The sequence below is a fragment of the Marmota flaviventris genome, chromosome 1 (assembly GCF_047511675.1).
Source record: "Marmota flaviventris isolate mMarFla1 chromosome 1, mMarFla1.hap1, whole genome shotgun sequence".
Classification (NCBI taxonomy): Eukaryota; Metazoa; Chordata; class Mammalia; order Rodentia; family Sciuridae; genus Marmota; species Marmota flaviventris.
In genome coordinates, this window is record NC_092498.1 from 5,146,716 (window position 1) to 5,162,782 (window position 16,067).

Sequence of the window (16,067 nt, forward strand, 5' to 3'; positions counted from 1 at the left end):
CCTGCTCAAGGAAGAACCACCCCTGATCCCAGCAAAGGTCATCCCCTCCACTCCTCCAGGCGCTCTCTCCCTCCGTTCCCATGGTGTGGATGCATCCTGCTGGTGGCCGCAGCTCCATCACTGTCACACCCCCACCTGCATCTCCCGACACCTCCCATGAGTCAGACAGAGTTCCAACAGAACAGAGGCAAGACATAGCCCTGGCTTCCCACCTTCCCAGCAACCTTTCATTCCCTGGTTACCCGGACGCCTCCCTTCCTCTTTCCCACACCCACCCACCTACAGGTCCTGTGGGTGCAACTTCACATCTACCTCTCTCCTTCCCCAGAGCAGTAGGCCCTGACTCCTCTGCCATCTCGCCACTGTCCGCTGCCCCATGAGCAGCCAGTTACCTTTTCAAAGTGTTGTCAACCAGTCCAAACTCAGAAACCACAGTGGTAAAAGGACTTTACTTGCAGTTGAAGGAAATGCAGTTCAGGAGACAGGTTTGCACCAAGTTGGTGATCCAAGGAAAGCTGGGAGGGCCGTAGCTCCAGGGGCCATAGGACATTGAGAAGGAGCAGGGCTACTTGACTGATGGAAGATAAAGGAAAGACGCACAAACAGACAGCAATGTCCATAGGACAAGAGTCCAGGAGCCTCTGGTTGTGCATCTGGAGCCTCTGGGCATATGCAAAGGTCAGTTTTTCCAGAAGCCTGCAGTCAAAGGGCAGAGGTGACCAAAGTTCACATTCCAGGCACCAGCTGGACCTGTATCCAAGGAAGTCCTCCCTCCTCCCAGGCTTCTTGGCTCCATTTTGATAAACTCTTTCAACATGATTTTCCTTTTCACAGTATAAATCAAAACTTGTCACAAACCCACTTAAAACTATTGCAATGGCTTCCCGCCCCACTTGGAATAAAATCTACACTTCATGCCCCGGATCGCGGAGCGTGTCATGCCCAGCCACCTGCTCACTCTCCCAGGCTTTATTCTGCTGCCCTGCTCCTGGCTCTGCCTGGGATCCCTCTCCTGCAGTCGACAAGTTGGACCTTGGTTCATCCAAAACCAGATAAGGCACCACCCTGCTCATGGCCTGTGAGGATGTGAGTGGCCCTCGCTCTCCAGCTCCTCTATGGCCATCAGCTGTGCAAGGATGTTTACCTGCCTCTGTGTTGTCTGGCTGTCCGTTGGCCCAAAAAGGACAGAAACTTCTCAGGATCAGAAACCTTGTGCTAATGTGCTGCTGTTACCACTGATATGGAACCATGTCTGGAACACAGTAGGTGCCAACTATTTGTTGAATGACGACAAGTTCAGCTGCGAAGAGCCAGTTTGAGAAGGGGTGAAAAAGGTGGGGCGCAGAGTCGGGCGCGGTAGAGCATGCCTATCATCCCAGCAGCTCCGGAGGCTAAGGCAGGAGGATTGCAAGTTAAAGCCTGCCTCAGCTAAAAGCAAGGTGCTAAGCAACTCAGTGAGACCCTGTCTCTAAATAAAAGACAGAATAGGGCTGGGGATGTGGCTCAGTGGCTGAGAGCCCCTGAGTTTAATCCCTGGAACCCAAAAAAATAAAAGATGGGAGCATGAGATGGCATGGATGACATTTGGAAGGGAACAAGCTGGGGGCAGTGAACAAAGGGGAATCAAAAGCTCGATGAACCCCCCCAGGGGTGACATTGGCCCCTGACTTGGGAATGACATCCATCTGCTTTGCTCTGTGATTTTTCTCCCACAGTGCTCCAAAGTCCTGGAATAAGTGAACAAAGCAGATGGTCTCTATCTTTGCTTCTAAAACACAAGTGTTAAAGTAGATAACCTTTAAGCACTCTCCAGTGTGAAAACTGGTGGTGATTCAGATACACTCAGGAAGCTAGGTGTTTTAAAAATCTCCTCTTAAATAAATAATTAATGACTCCCTAGCCATTCTCATAAATATCCCTTATATTTGTGAGATACTTTTTAAATGCTTTCACATACATTCCAAGCAAAGTGTACCTTCCTCTTATCTTCATGTTTTCGTTTGATTCAGCAGGAATACACTGTGTTTTCCTTATACAATGTAAATGCCGGAGGGCATATCCTGTTAGAATTGTTTTATCAAACTTCCCTATTGATGCAGAACAATACCACTCTGACAATTGATACTCAGTAAAATGAGGTCGATTGTGTCAGACTCCATTAGTTTAAGTGGTACAGGGGCCAGGCCCAGGGGGCTCTGTGCTGCCAGAGGAAGGCCTTCTCCAGCCAGGAGCCTTGGCCAAGAGAAGCCTACGCTGCCGATTAAGAGCTGGTGGCTAATGGGGCTCCTGGACAGCAGCCTGCGCCCTGCTCCTGAGGGAACGAACGGTCAAGGTGCCCGTAATCGCCTATTGCGCCACCGTGCATGGTTTTCTACCTCAGTATTCGTGTGTGTGTGTGTGTGTGTGTAATATTTTCTCATGCTTTTCACTGATTCTCTTAATTCAACATTTATTAAACAGCTATACCAGATAAGACGCTGGAAAGGGCTAAAGAGAACACAAGGAATGAAAATCAGAACCTGTTTTCCAGTTGCCGAAAGGAACAAGAGAAAGAAAGACGCATGCCAACAGCAGAACCCCCAGCAGGTTGCTTGGTGAGGGTGCCCAGCGAGCCTTTCAGCCTTCTAAAGCCTTGTACGGGATGTCAGGGGAAGAGACACTTCGTGGCCCAGGCCTTGGACTTACTTCCATGAATAGTGGGCAAAATTAAGGACAGTGGTTGAAATTTTTAAATTTCAGTTTAATGTCAAACCTTACTGACAAATGGATTTGAACTTCTCAAATACTGAAGGCATTTCTGCAGCACATGAAACGCTGGACGAGATTAGTATATCTCAAACCGAGGGCCATGTGGATCCATCTTAAAGGAGAAATTTCACAATCATCAAAAACCATATTATTTATCATAGTGCTATTTTAAAGTAATAAACACAGTTTGGAGTGGTGTAATCCCAGCAACTTGGGAGGCCAAAGCAGGAGGATTGCAAGTTTACGGTGAGCCTCAGCAATGCGCAAGAACCTCAGCAACTTAAAGAGACCCTGACTCAAAAGAAAAAGTAAAAGGCTGGGAATGTGGCTCAGTGAAGTGCTGCTGGATTCAATCCTCAGTACAAAAAAGCAAATAAAAAGACTCGTGGGTATCTTATTTGAACAGTGCAAGGCACAAGATCTGTTTATCACTGAGTCTTCTCCTAGTGTGAAGGAACCACTCCCACATTAGTCTATCTCCCTGTCTTTCTTTTCCTTTATTTTTTGCACTCCAGGGATAGAACCCAGGTCCTCACACGTGGCACATGCTATGCAAATGTTCCCCCAGGTACACACCTCGCTCCCTTCTAATCAGCCTGGAGACTAGAGAAGTGGAACTCACTCTGTGTGGCCCTGTATCAGTCAGGACCCCACTAGGAGGTAGAGCACCTCAGCCCAGGATAATTTGGGCAGGGCTGACTTATAGAGGCCATTTAACCATACAGGCAGAGATGGTACAGCAGCCAGGGGCTAGGCACAGGGACACTGGATCAGAATAGCAGGAGAAAAGCTACCTTAAGGGATGTGACCTTTGTCTGGGGGCACAGACAGCCAGAGACAGCCTGACCTCGCTCTCCTGCCCTCGCTGCTCCCCATGAAGTAAACCAAGCCAGATGGCCAAAGGCCGGAGCCTGCTGATTCCATCTCCATGGGTTCAGAGCAGTGGAGGGCAGGGAGTGGAAGCCGGGAGGGAAGTGGAAGTTGGGCCCAGTGGTACATGTGTTTGTCTCCTCCGGAGACAACTGTCAGGTAGTTTAGAAAGTGCCATACTGTTCACCACCACAAAAAGGGCAGTGTGTGAGGTAAAGCGTGTGCCAGCCACCTTGACTCAGCCTGTCCACACAATTCAGGACATTATATTGTAGACCAGAAAATAAACAACTTAAAAATGTTTAAAATGCGTGTATATGCTTTTTATTTATTAAATAACTAAATTTAAAATTGAAAACAAAAATGCAAAATTGTAAACTTCTCATGGTACTCTTTCAAATGCCCAAGAACATATTCATATTCCCCCAGGAGCTCAGAGACCTTGTCTGAGCTCTGCTAACCGGTAAGCTTCCAGGAGTCTCCTAGAATGTAAGTTCCATGGGTCAAGGTCAGTGTCCCTTTTGTCCCCCACCAGCGGTGACCTGATCCCTGTTTTGCCAACTTCCTCACATGGAGGCTCCCTGGGACGCTGCACCCCTACCCCACACCCACAAGGTCTTGTACTCTTTCCCAAGCCGAGCCCTTTCCTTGAACGCTCTTCCTGTGGATGCTTTTCCCTGCCTCCGCCTGCACTGGCCAGCTCTGCAGCCTTCCTGTCCTGGCCACGCGTGCCTCGCCTGTTTCTGAAGGAGCTGTGCGGCCTGGGGGCCCCTGGCTGCTCCCTCTCGCTGCTCTCTCTGTGCTTCCTCCATGTCCATGTCCACAGGCAGCCAGGGCCGAGGGAGGGAGCCAGCTCCGAGCAAGAGGAGGGATCTAGAGCATAAAGAGCACAGAGGGTGGTGCAGGGGGAGGTTGGCCGTGAGTGCGAGGTGCAAACGTTGGAGACTTTGTAGACATGGGCAAGCTTAGACTACTCCTTGCCTCCCAAATTCTTTCTCTCCTTTTAATGCCCCAAACCCCATGTCTTAGGAGGTCGTCTTCCTGCTGAGCGCTGGTGATTCCTGCTGAATGCGGATGCGCACTGAGCCTGGCAGGGCCCCGTCTCTTGGCTTTCCTAATCCACTTTTCTGTCACTGCGTAACGCCCACAGGGGCTTAAAATCAAGGTATTTTTGACCCCTTTTTTATACTACTTACAAAGTTTAACTTGAAATAGATGACAGACTTAAGCATAAGACCTGAACCATAAAACCCCTGGAATAAAACAGGAACGAGCTCTTTGACATTGGTCTTGCCAGTGATTTTTTGAATGGCACCAAAAGCACAGGCAAGGACAACAAAAATGGACCAATGGAACCACCTCCCACTAGAAGCTTCCACAGAGCAAAGGGAGCAGGCCCCAAGGTGAAGCAGCAGCCATGGATGAGAAACTCCCTGTCTGACAAGGGTTGAGGTCTACCAGATGTTGGAAATGGGGCTGGAGCCTCAGCGGTACACACCTGGGATCCCAGCCACTCGGAGGCTGAGACCTAAGCAACTTATGAGGCCCTGTCTCAAAAATAAATAAATACAGAAATAAAAAGGACTGGGTTGGAGCTCTGTGGCCAAGCATTCCTGGGTTCAACCCCCAGTACCAAAACCAAAAAACAATATTGGTGTATTCTCATATTGATATCTGGTTTCGTTTTTTCCCCCACTTATATCAGAAATGTATTGCCATTTGATAAAAATCATTTTGCACATTTTTCTACTAATTGTCTTTTCTACTAACATTCAGTTACTCTATGAATGTTTCCTTCATTTAACCAATCACCTAGTGTAGAAATTTATATTACTTTTAACTTTAACTTTTCTGTATCACAGCAACTCTAGCATCACAATTCTGAATATCTTTACAACCAAACCTTTCATTCTTTTTCTTTTTTTCCAGTACTGGGGATTGAACCCAGCTCTAAACCTCCAACCCTTTTAATTTTTATTTATTTTTAATTTTTTTTTTTTTAGTTGAGAATAGACCTTTATCTATTATACATGGTGCTGAGAATCGAAACCAGTGCCTCACACATGCCAGGAAAGTGCTACCACTGAGCCCCAGCCCCAGCCCATCCAACCCTTTTTATTTTATTTTGAGACAGAACTTGTACTCTTCCTGCTGGGATTACAGGCATGCATCCTTGCTGGATTCTTCTTCTTTTTTTTTTTTTTTTTTTAGGACAAGGTCTTATAAATAGCACTTTAGTTTCAAAAGAAGCTTTTGGTGCTTGGTGCTAAATGTCTTTCAGAAGGGTTGACTTTTGAGGTTGAAGGTTCCAAAGAGAGAGTCTCGGTACCTTGCAGTGTGTGTCCCTAGCTGCTGGTGGGATTTCTGTACCTCCATGGACTTCTCTTGTGCTGTGCCACTGTCTGCCAGGGAGAGCACTAAGTGCATGGACTTCTCTTGTGCTGTGCCACTGTCTGCCAGGGAGAGCACTAAGTGACTGGGAACACACGTCCAGGCTGGAACCCGGCTGGAGCCTGGCCACCGAGGCTCCACTTCAGTCTCACTTATCATCTGTGTGATCAGGAACAGGTGACCGCACCTCAGCATTCCTATCTGCAAAATGAGGTTACCATTTAACTCAGAGTCATTATAAGTATTAAGTGAGTTTATGTACACAAAGCTTTTAGGCCAGTGCCTGGCTCGTGGTGAGTGCTTCATTAATGTGTGCTATTAGCTGTTATTTGCCCATAAAAATAAAAAAGTACTTAGTCTGACACCAAGAGTGAACCCTAACATAGACCAACTGTGGACTTCGGTGATAGAGGCATGCTGGGCAGGGGCACCAATGGTAGCAAACGCATCTCTCACTCTAGGGGGACATCGTAATGCACACCTGAGGCAGGGGCTGTCTAGAAATTGTGTCTTCCTCTCAGTCTGCTGTGAACATAAAACTGTGCTAAGAGAGTCTTTTTTAAAATCATTTAAAGACCACTCATTAAGGATAATATAAATTTACCATATACTTTGCAAAACTTTGCCCTGATTCCTTTTTCAGACTGTCTCATGACAGAATCTTTGCATGAGAGGTTTGACAAGATAAGGAACAAAAGTCTTTACGAGGACACTATTTTGTCCCAGTGTTATCACTGTTAGTTCACTGTCCATGTCTCCTAAAGAGCTGGTCAGGAGCATTACCTCAAGACAGAGGCTAAAACATTTTTCCCTGTTGGGGGCAGGGGTGCCCTAACTCTGAGGAGACAGACTTAATACAGGACGGCTTTTTTTTTTCTTCCTCAGAACTTTCCTTCATCTGGGAGGAGAATGTTTATAGGGACTACTGAGTGTCTTCAGCTATTAGAAAGTTAATACGTAAAAGGAGAAGGGAATAGTTGCTTTCACTGTTCCAAAAGTTAAAGGTTACCAGGCAGTACATTTAGGACTAATCTAAGAACCTTTCATCCACCAACAGGAGCCGCAGGGAAGTAGCCGCTGCCCTAGGCTGCACGTTGCTGCGTCCCTAGACCCCTGGGTTGGAGAACAGAATGTCTCTTTCTGATTAAGACTTATTTTCTCCCAAATTCTATCCATGCAATATTCCTGGCTCTTCAATTGCCAATTAGAAGCTCTGTCAACCAAAAATGTCTCTCCCTCTTTCACCAGACTGACAGACTCCCCAGGAGCTCCTGGGGCAGGGGGTATGCAGGACAGAAGAGGGGAGCACTGGTGTTGCTTTTAGTCTTCTGCATCTGGCCACATGTCCCTGGGCTCTTTTCTCCCTATTGTACCAAAAAGCTCCTTTCCCATCCCATTGTTAAAATGCAATGATGTCAATCTTCGGCTTTAAAAAAATGGCCACAAAATGGGGCTGGGGATGTGGCTGAAGCGGTAGCGCACTCGCCTGGCATGTGTGTGGCCCGGGTTCGATCCTCAGCACCACATACAAACAAAGATGTTGTGTCCGCCGAAAACTAAAAAAAAAAAAAAAAAAAAAATTAAAAATTCTCTCTCTCTCAAAAAAAAAAAAAAAAATGGCCACAAATCAACAAGCGAAGTGACTTATTTGCAAAAATATTCAGAAAAATATTGGTTGGAGTGATTCCATTCTCTCTGTAAATGGAGATAGTTAGCATCCTATGTAGATACAGATGGTAAATCCCAAGTTCTAGATAGTATTCAGAGCCTATCCAACTAGGATAACCCAAAGGTAAATATTAGAGTCCCTGCCAAGCCTCTCCAGGTGACTCCTAGGTGGGGTGATGTTAGTAGGTAACCCACCCTGTCTTTCAGGGCCTGTGCTGTGATAGCTAAAGCTTGCTATTTCTTAAGATTATTATACTCCTGAAAATGGATACCATCTCAAGGAGTGGACTGCCTTAAATCCAGTTCTGGGAAGCATTTTCAACAGAGCTGTCCCTGCAGTCCTGTCCTCCTGCCTCAGCCTCCTGAGCTGCTGGGATTACAGGCGTGTGCCACAGCATCTGACTTCTTTTCTTCATTTTAACTGAGAATCTAACGTTAAAATGTCACTGGGGAGTTCAAAGCCAGCCTCAGCAAAAGCAAGGAGCTAAGCAACTCAGTGAGACCCTGTCTCTAAATAAAATTCGAAATAGGGCTGGGGATGTGGCTCAGTGGTTAAGTGCCCCTGAGTTCAACCCCCCCACCCCCCAAAAAAAATGCTGTTGGGGAAGCGAACAGCACTCCTCCACAGCTGAGTCCTCCAGGGAGCAGTGTGAAAAGTGAATCCTCTTCGCCAAACCACACTCCTTTCTGTGGCCCAGAGCCCCCAGGCCCCCAGGGCAAACCTTCAACTGTAAACAAGGGGATGCAAACACAGATGCATTTCTCCACTAATCAGAAACAGTCTCAGGAGCAAGCTGTGGTAAGTTCACCTTCCCTGGAGTGGCCCCCAAGCTTGCCTGCCTCTGCTCCCTGTCTGCTGACCAGTCCTGGGTCACTGACACCCCCTGGGGGCGTCATCTGGACAGTTGGGAAGATGGAATCTTTGATTTACAGCAATGGCATTTTCATCTGTTCACTTTCCAGGTCCTGCAAGTTCCACTTCATCCAAACAGGAGGATGAAGCGGGAGGATCACAAGTTTGAGACCAACCTATGCAACTTAGACCCTGTTTCAAATTTGGAAAAGGTGGGTGGTGGCGGCTGCAGATGTAGCTCAGGAGCAACCCTGGGTTCACCCTCCAATACTGCAAAGAATATATTCTGGCACATTCTCCTCCAGCAGACTAGGAACATCACCCAAATGGAGATAGTGACCTATTGCTAATAAATTGGCAGCTCTATGTTTCCAAGTCCTGAATAATTGAGTTAATCGAATATTCTAATTCTATTCTGAAATGTATGCCATCTCAAGAAAGACATTCCTTAAACCAAGCTTCTGGGAAGAGTATTTTGATAGAGCTATAATATTCACATTCCGTTAAGAGGCTCAACAGTGAGTGCATTCATGGCTGCACCTAGGAGCTCCTCCCCTGGACAAGGTCTCCCTTCAATGGCGCGAGTCATAGGACTTCGGGAGTGTGACAGATCTCACCCTGTTTATTCCCACATTTCTTGACCTTAACTGACTGTGGAGCATTTTGTGAGATCAACACACAGGGGATAGCAGTCAGGTGTGTGGATGCGCCATCCAAAGACAATGTGCTAGGGGTGACGCTTTGCATGGGGCATTAAGTAGCATGATGATATGAAGTACAGAGACCCAGAGATGGATTTTTTTTTTTTTTTTTTTTTTTGTACTGAGGGTTGAATTGAGGGGCATTTAACCACTGAGCCACATCCCCAGTACTTTTTTGTATTTTATTTTGAGACAGAGTCTCACTGAATTGTTCAGGGCCTTACTAAATCACTGAAGCTGGCTTTGAACTCATGATTCTCCTGCCCCAGCCTCCGGAGCTGCTAGGATTACAGGAAGGAGTGGGCCACTGCCCCCAGCTGGAGGTGGGTTTTTGAATGGATGACCTTTTACTACCCCCCTTCAAATCACATGCAAAGGTCAATGTGCCCAGAAAGTCACTAATACTTTAGTAGAGGCTCAACTGGAATGTAAACTCTCTGAAGGAAGAGATTAATTATTGCTTAGTGGATGAATATTTTAACAAATAAATATTATTCTAAGTATTAGAGACGCTACCAGCTAGAAGAAATTCTTAGAAGTCATCTAATCTAGCTGAAGGAACTGGGATTCAGAATTGGGGTTTGGCCTAAGGCCACCCACTGAGTCCTGAAGGGCACCTAGGCCTACTTTTCCCAAGACCCTGCCTGACACAGGGCACTAAACCAGTCCAGTTGGGCTGTTGTAAACTGGGTACCAATCCACACCTCTGATCCAGCACGCAAAACCGCATGTGAGCCCTGTCCTTGTCCAATAAGTAAAACACTATTCATTATATCACAAATACCATCAGCTCCAAGAACAGAAATGGTCAAGTGTCTGAGGGATTTTTAACTTTAGTGTAATAATGTTAACAATCAGATTATCCATGGATTTTCCCCCCTCGTTTTATGGAAGCTTTTTCTTGTTGTTCCCATTAAATTCTTCGAAAACACAGAGCTCGTATCTTAACCCTCTGAATTGACTTGTTCCCCAGGGAGTGTGGGAGGTTGTTGTGCTAGCAGAGGGACAAACGATCCTGGACAAGCGTCTGGCCCTTTACTGGTGAAAACTGAAGAGGGATAATTGGGCTGATCACGGGAGTATTGAATTGGTGTAGGGAAGACCTGAGGGACGCTCCCTAACCTCTCCATTCCAATTTTCTTGCCTTTACAATTGCCGAATTCAGATAAATAAGGTATCATGTGATATAATTTTAGGAGCAACAAATTGGCTCTGTGTCCAGCAATATTTTCCCCACTCATTTTCCTCAGTTACTAAATTCTGGGATAAGATTTTAATAATTCAGAACAAAGTTTGACCATGCCTTCCAGTTTGGAGAATACTATGGTCTGTAACAATTGGAGGTTTGAAGTGGAAGAGCACAAGCTTTCAGCCAAAGATAATTTTTTTTTTTTAATACTGGGAATTGAACCCAAGGGCATTTAACCACTGAGCCACATCCCCAGCCCTTTTAAAAATATTTTATTTAGGGTCAGGTTCTTGCTGAGTTGCTCAGGACCTCATTAAGATGCTGAGGCCGGCTTTTAACTCATAATTCTCCTGCTTCAGCCTCCTAAGCCACTGGGATTATAAGCATGTGCCATGGAGCCTGGTGAAAGATAAGAATTGGAGTTCCAGCTTTGCCGTTTGTTAGATATATCACATCAGCCTTTATTTCTTACCCTGAAAAATAGGAACAATATAATATCTAGTTCATACAAATGTTGTGAAGGTTGGAAATACAAGAGTGAGCATAAAAATTACAATACAGCGTGGACTCAGTTAATAGTGCCCCTCTCAATCCTGGTGAATGGCTTTTTCTGTCCCTTATTTTGCCAAATTAAGCAAAGAAGTGTTCAGGACCCTGATTCCATCTGGAACTCAGCGCTGACTGGAGTCTTGGAGTTCAATACACTTGTGTTTTCCAGCGTGGAGTGAGCTGGGCATAAGACCTTTGGAGAACTGACTAAAATGCCAAAGCCTGGGGCTGGGGCTGGGGCTCAGCGGTAGAGCACTCGCCTCACACATTTGGGACCCTGGGTTCGATCCTCAGCACCACATAAAAATAAATAAGTGAAATAAAGGTATTGTGTCCAACTACAACTAAAAAATAAATATTTAAAAAACAACAACCCGCCAAAGCCTGCCTAGATTAATGAGGAGCCACAGGAACAGAAGTAAGAAGTGGATAGGTACATTTCAGAAATTAAGATAGATGTCACCAACTCTGCAATTTTGCTGAGGGTCAGCTCAGGCTACCTCTATGACCATTTTATAATCATTTGAGCCAGTCAACCATTACTACAGTAATAAATAACCAGCATTGAATTGATACCCAAGAGATTATTTTTCAGGTTTGTTCAACTCCTATTTATAAAACAAGAGCTCGTGTGTTAGCCCACTCTGTGCACGGGTACAAGTGCTGTGTTCCCTGACCCCAGGCAAACGTGCCCTCCAGGAGCTCACAGAGGGACCAGACAGATACACAGGCTTGTTCTTGGGTGGATTAGGACAGCACAGCCGGGTGGGTGGCTCTCCCGGGAGACCAAGGGCTCCTGGTGCGTCTTCCTGAGTCAGAGGCCTTTTCCAGTTGAGCAAGGAAGAGGGAAGCAAAACTGTCAGGAGTAGTGCAGCCTTGGTTAGGACCCAGGCTCTGCAGACAGATCGTCTAGTTGTGACACTAACCAGCTGTGTGACCTTAGGCAAATTCCTAAGTAATCATTCCTAATGTAATCATGCATCCATATCTTCATCTGCAAAATGGGAACAATAGAGTATCCACTTCATAGGTTATTATGGGGTATAAAGTAGAGTAGTGCCCAGCCAAGGAAAACACCGATAAAGGTAAACCGTTATTATTAGCATATAGACAGTATAATCTGATTCCAACGCTGTTTAATTTGAATAAATAAAAGTAACAAGCAAAAAAAGCAAACAATATAGCTTATTTGCTTATCTACATTGTCCATCTGTCTTGCCTGCCCCTGCCAGCGCCCAGTGACATTCAGATGGATACTTGTGTTCAAAACCAGTCTAGATTGTGCCAAGTTGTTACCCAAAAGCCCATTCATCTGCAGGCGTCTAAATGGCCCTAGGCAAGTCCATGTGACCTCACTAGGGTTTCTTCATCACCAGACCCAGGTAGCACCCAGGGGATTGAGCCCAGGGCTGCTCTACCACTGAGCGCCTTCCCTAGCCTTTTTATTTTTCATTTTGAGATAGGGTCTTACTAAGTTTCTGAGGCTGGCCTCAAACTTGTGATCCTCCTGCCTCCTCCTCTTGGGTTGCTGGGATTATAGGTATGGCCACCAGCCATACTATTTTATCTTTTTTAAAAAATTAATATTCATTACTTTTTGTTTTTCCTTTTTAAATTTTTTGATGTAGTATTCTTTTTTAAAAAATATTTTTTAGTTTTAGATGGACACAATATCTTTTATTGATTTATTTATTTTTATGTGGTGCTGAGGATCGAACCCAGGGCCTCACTCTTGCTAGGCAAGTGCTCTCCCACTGAGCCCCAACCCCAGCCCCTTAATACAGTATTTTATCTTAAATTCTTTTCCAACTCTAATTTTCTATGTTGTTACCACCAGGTGCATCCATGGCTAGAGAAGAAGGGCAAATCCTATGGAATAGAGAAGTTAAACACAAATTCCAAGAGGAAATAAATAGACGGGAAAAGAAAGAGAAAGGGAAAGGGTTTAAATGCTGAACTCCCCTTTGATTTCGAAGGCACAGATTGCTCTGTATTTAGCAGTTGAATGTGGTGTTGAAATTACCCTGAGTTTTAACAAGTTGGAAGTGGTGCTGAGGAATGGACTCATCTGCGCCCTTCGGGGCTGTCACCAGGGCTGCTGTGGATCCCAAAGTGCGCCAGGCATAAGATGAGCTACAGGAAGACAGGAGATGACAGGAGCAAACCCAGGCAGGCACCGTTGAAGGTAGCAGTGGCTAAAGATCCATAAAGCCAGGGGTGGGTAGGGAAGAATGAAGGAACTTTGGATTGTGCAGAGGGGAGTGAGGGAGGGGAGGGCTTTGGGGATGGGAAGGACAGTGGAATGAGACAGGCATTATTACCCTATGTACATGTATGATTACACGATTGGTGTGACTCTGCACCGTGTTCAGCCAGAGGATGGAAAAGTTGTGCTCAGTTCTGTACAATATGTCAAATGCATCCTACTGTCACGTATGACTTATTAGAACAAGTAAAAACATAAAACAGATCCATAAAGCCACAGGACCAGGTGACAGTTACAAAAGGATGAGCTGCTGTGTATGAGCAAAACAAACAGGCGGCTGTTAGGCACCAGGAAGTCATGCTGAAGCAGGGAAAAGGGAAGCACTAACTCCAGAGAAGCTGATTGGGAAGTGCATCCCAGGCCCAACTAGACCCCCATCCCCGTATTAGGGCCTGAACCCAGGCGTGCTCTCTCCCTGATCTATGTCCCCAGCCCTTTTTATTTTATTTTGAGACAGGGTCTCCATAAATTGCCCAGGCTAGCCTCAGCCTCCTGAGCAGCTGGGATTTTATGTGCATACCAACATGCCTGGCTGCTAGATGCTTCTTAAAGTCTTCCTGCCATGTCAGAAGCAATCTAAAGACTCAGCCAGCTTCATGACCACAATCAAAGGCAACAGTATAATGTCATTTGGATATAGAAAGTATGTGGATGGAAAATAGGGGCTGGCCTTTAACAGTGCGCAAGGGTGAAGTATCTGGTGACATCATGGACTTAGGTACAGTGATAAACAGTAGGTCCAGGGGTGCAAGGTGAATAAGAGTCAAGAACCAGAAATGGGTTAGAAGCCATATACATAAAAGGGACATGGGAAAAGCCAATACTTGGGAGCTTTTATTTGTTTCCTCATAGAATAAATATTTACTGAGCACCCTTTTTGTTCAAGCTATAATTAACCTATAACAGCAAAATATGTATTGCTCATGTTCTCACAAGACTAGAAAAATTGGAGCATTCTCTTTAAAATTGGAGGAATCAGACCAAAAATAAGAAATTATAATGCAACATTGTTTTTTGAAAATACATTTGTGTTTACTTATATGTATTCCTGGGAACACCAGCACCTGTGGCCTCACACAAACTAGGCCAGCGCTCTACCATTGCAGGGTATACACTCAGTCCCTACATTTACGTATGTATTTATTTATTTGGTATTAGAGATTGAACCCAGGGGTGCTTAACCACTGAGCTACATCCTCAGCCCCTTTTATTTTTTGTTGTAAGACAGGGTCTCACTAAGTTGCTGAGAATGATCTCAAACTTGTGTTCCTCTTGCCTCAGCCTCCTGAGTTGCTGGGATTACAGGTGTGTGCCACTGTGCCTGGCAAGAATAGACTTTAAATAACTGTACGTGAAATATTTGAAATTTTTGATGGAAAAAAAAAACAGACACAAAAAGAAATGGAAAACTTGCATAGTCCTATAGCTATAAAAAAAAAAAAAAAGATGAATCTGTAATTTAGAACATTCTACCAGGGCTAGCTCAGTGATAGAGCACTTGCCTGGCACGCGTGAAGCACTGGGTTCCATCCTTACCACAACATAAAACTAAATAAATAAAATAAAGGTACTGTGTCCATCTACGCTAAAAATAAATAAGTAAATAACAAAAATTTTAAAAATAAAAATTTCCACCAAAGGAAAATCCATGCTCAGATGGCCTTTCCTGTGAATTCTATCAACATGTAAGGAAGAAATAAAACCTACCTCACACAAACTCTCCCAAACAAGTGAAAAGGAGGGGCTGGGGTTGTGGCTCAGTGGTAGAGCATTCACCTAGCACGTGCCAGGCGCTGGGTTCGATCCTCAACACCACATAAAAATAAAAATAAGAACAAATAAAAATAAAGGTATTGTGTCCAACTACAACTAAAAAAAATTTTAAAAACAGAAGTGAAAAGGAGTATATTCCCAGTGCATTGCATAATTGGAAAATATTAAAAGGAAAAAATTAAAAATCATGAACCAATATATTATTTATAAACATAGATGCAAAACACCAAATAAAATATTGCCAAACTGATTCTAAAAATACAATTAAAAAGGTAATGCATTATCATCAATTTAAATGTATACAATTAATGTTAAATTGATTCACAAAGGCCAGGCATGGTGGTACACACCTGTAATCCCAGCAATTTGGGGGCTGAGGCAGGAGGATTGCAAATTCAAGGACAGTCTCAGAAACTCACTGTCTCAAAATAAAAAATAAAAAGGGCTGGGGATGTGGCTCAGTGGTTAAGCACCCCTGGGTTCAATCCGTGATACCAATAAAACAAAAGGGAGCAAAATTATATTACCATTTTAATGGATGCATTAATATGTTTGATAAGATTAACCTATGCAAATAGACTTAATAGAAAAATGTTCAAAGTTTCCCTTTGAAATTAGGAATTAGGAAAGATGCTCACCATAGCTACTCCCATTCGCTACTGTTCTAAGGGAAACGCAAAGGTCACCGTGGAAGGGTAAAGTGGCATCCCTAGTGGGAGGACGGCCTCGTGGTAATAAGGTGTAGGGGTGCCCTTGGAACAAATGGCTGAAAGGGAAAGGCAGTAGAGGCTCAGTGTATGTGCATGACTCAAATGGGCACTGAGGTCACTCTGGGTGATAGGGAATGTTGGTTACATGGAAGATTAAACCCACACAAATTCCTTTAAGAAGCAAGGGAAATTGACCAGGATTGGGGTAGATGCGTGGAGGAGAAGAGGTGGGGTGCCATGGAACTGGAGAGAGGGAGGAGCTCTCTACCAGGTGTGGTGTGAGGATTTGGTGGCCTCCAGTCCTTGTGATCTGGCATTCGAACAGACCACCTCACCCAACAGGGCTCTG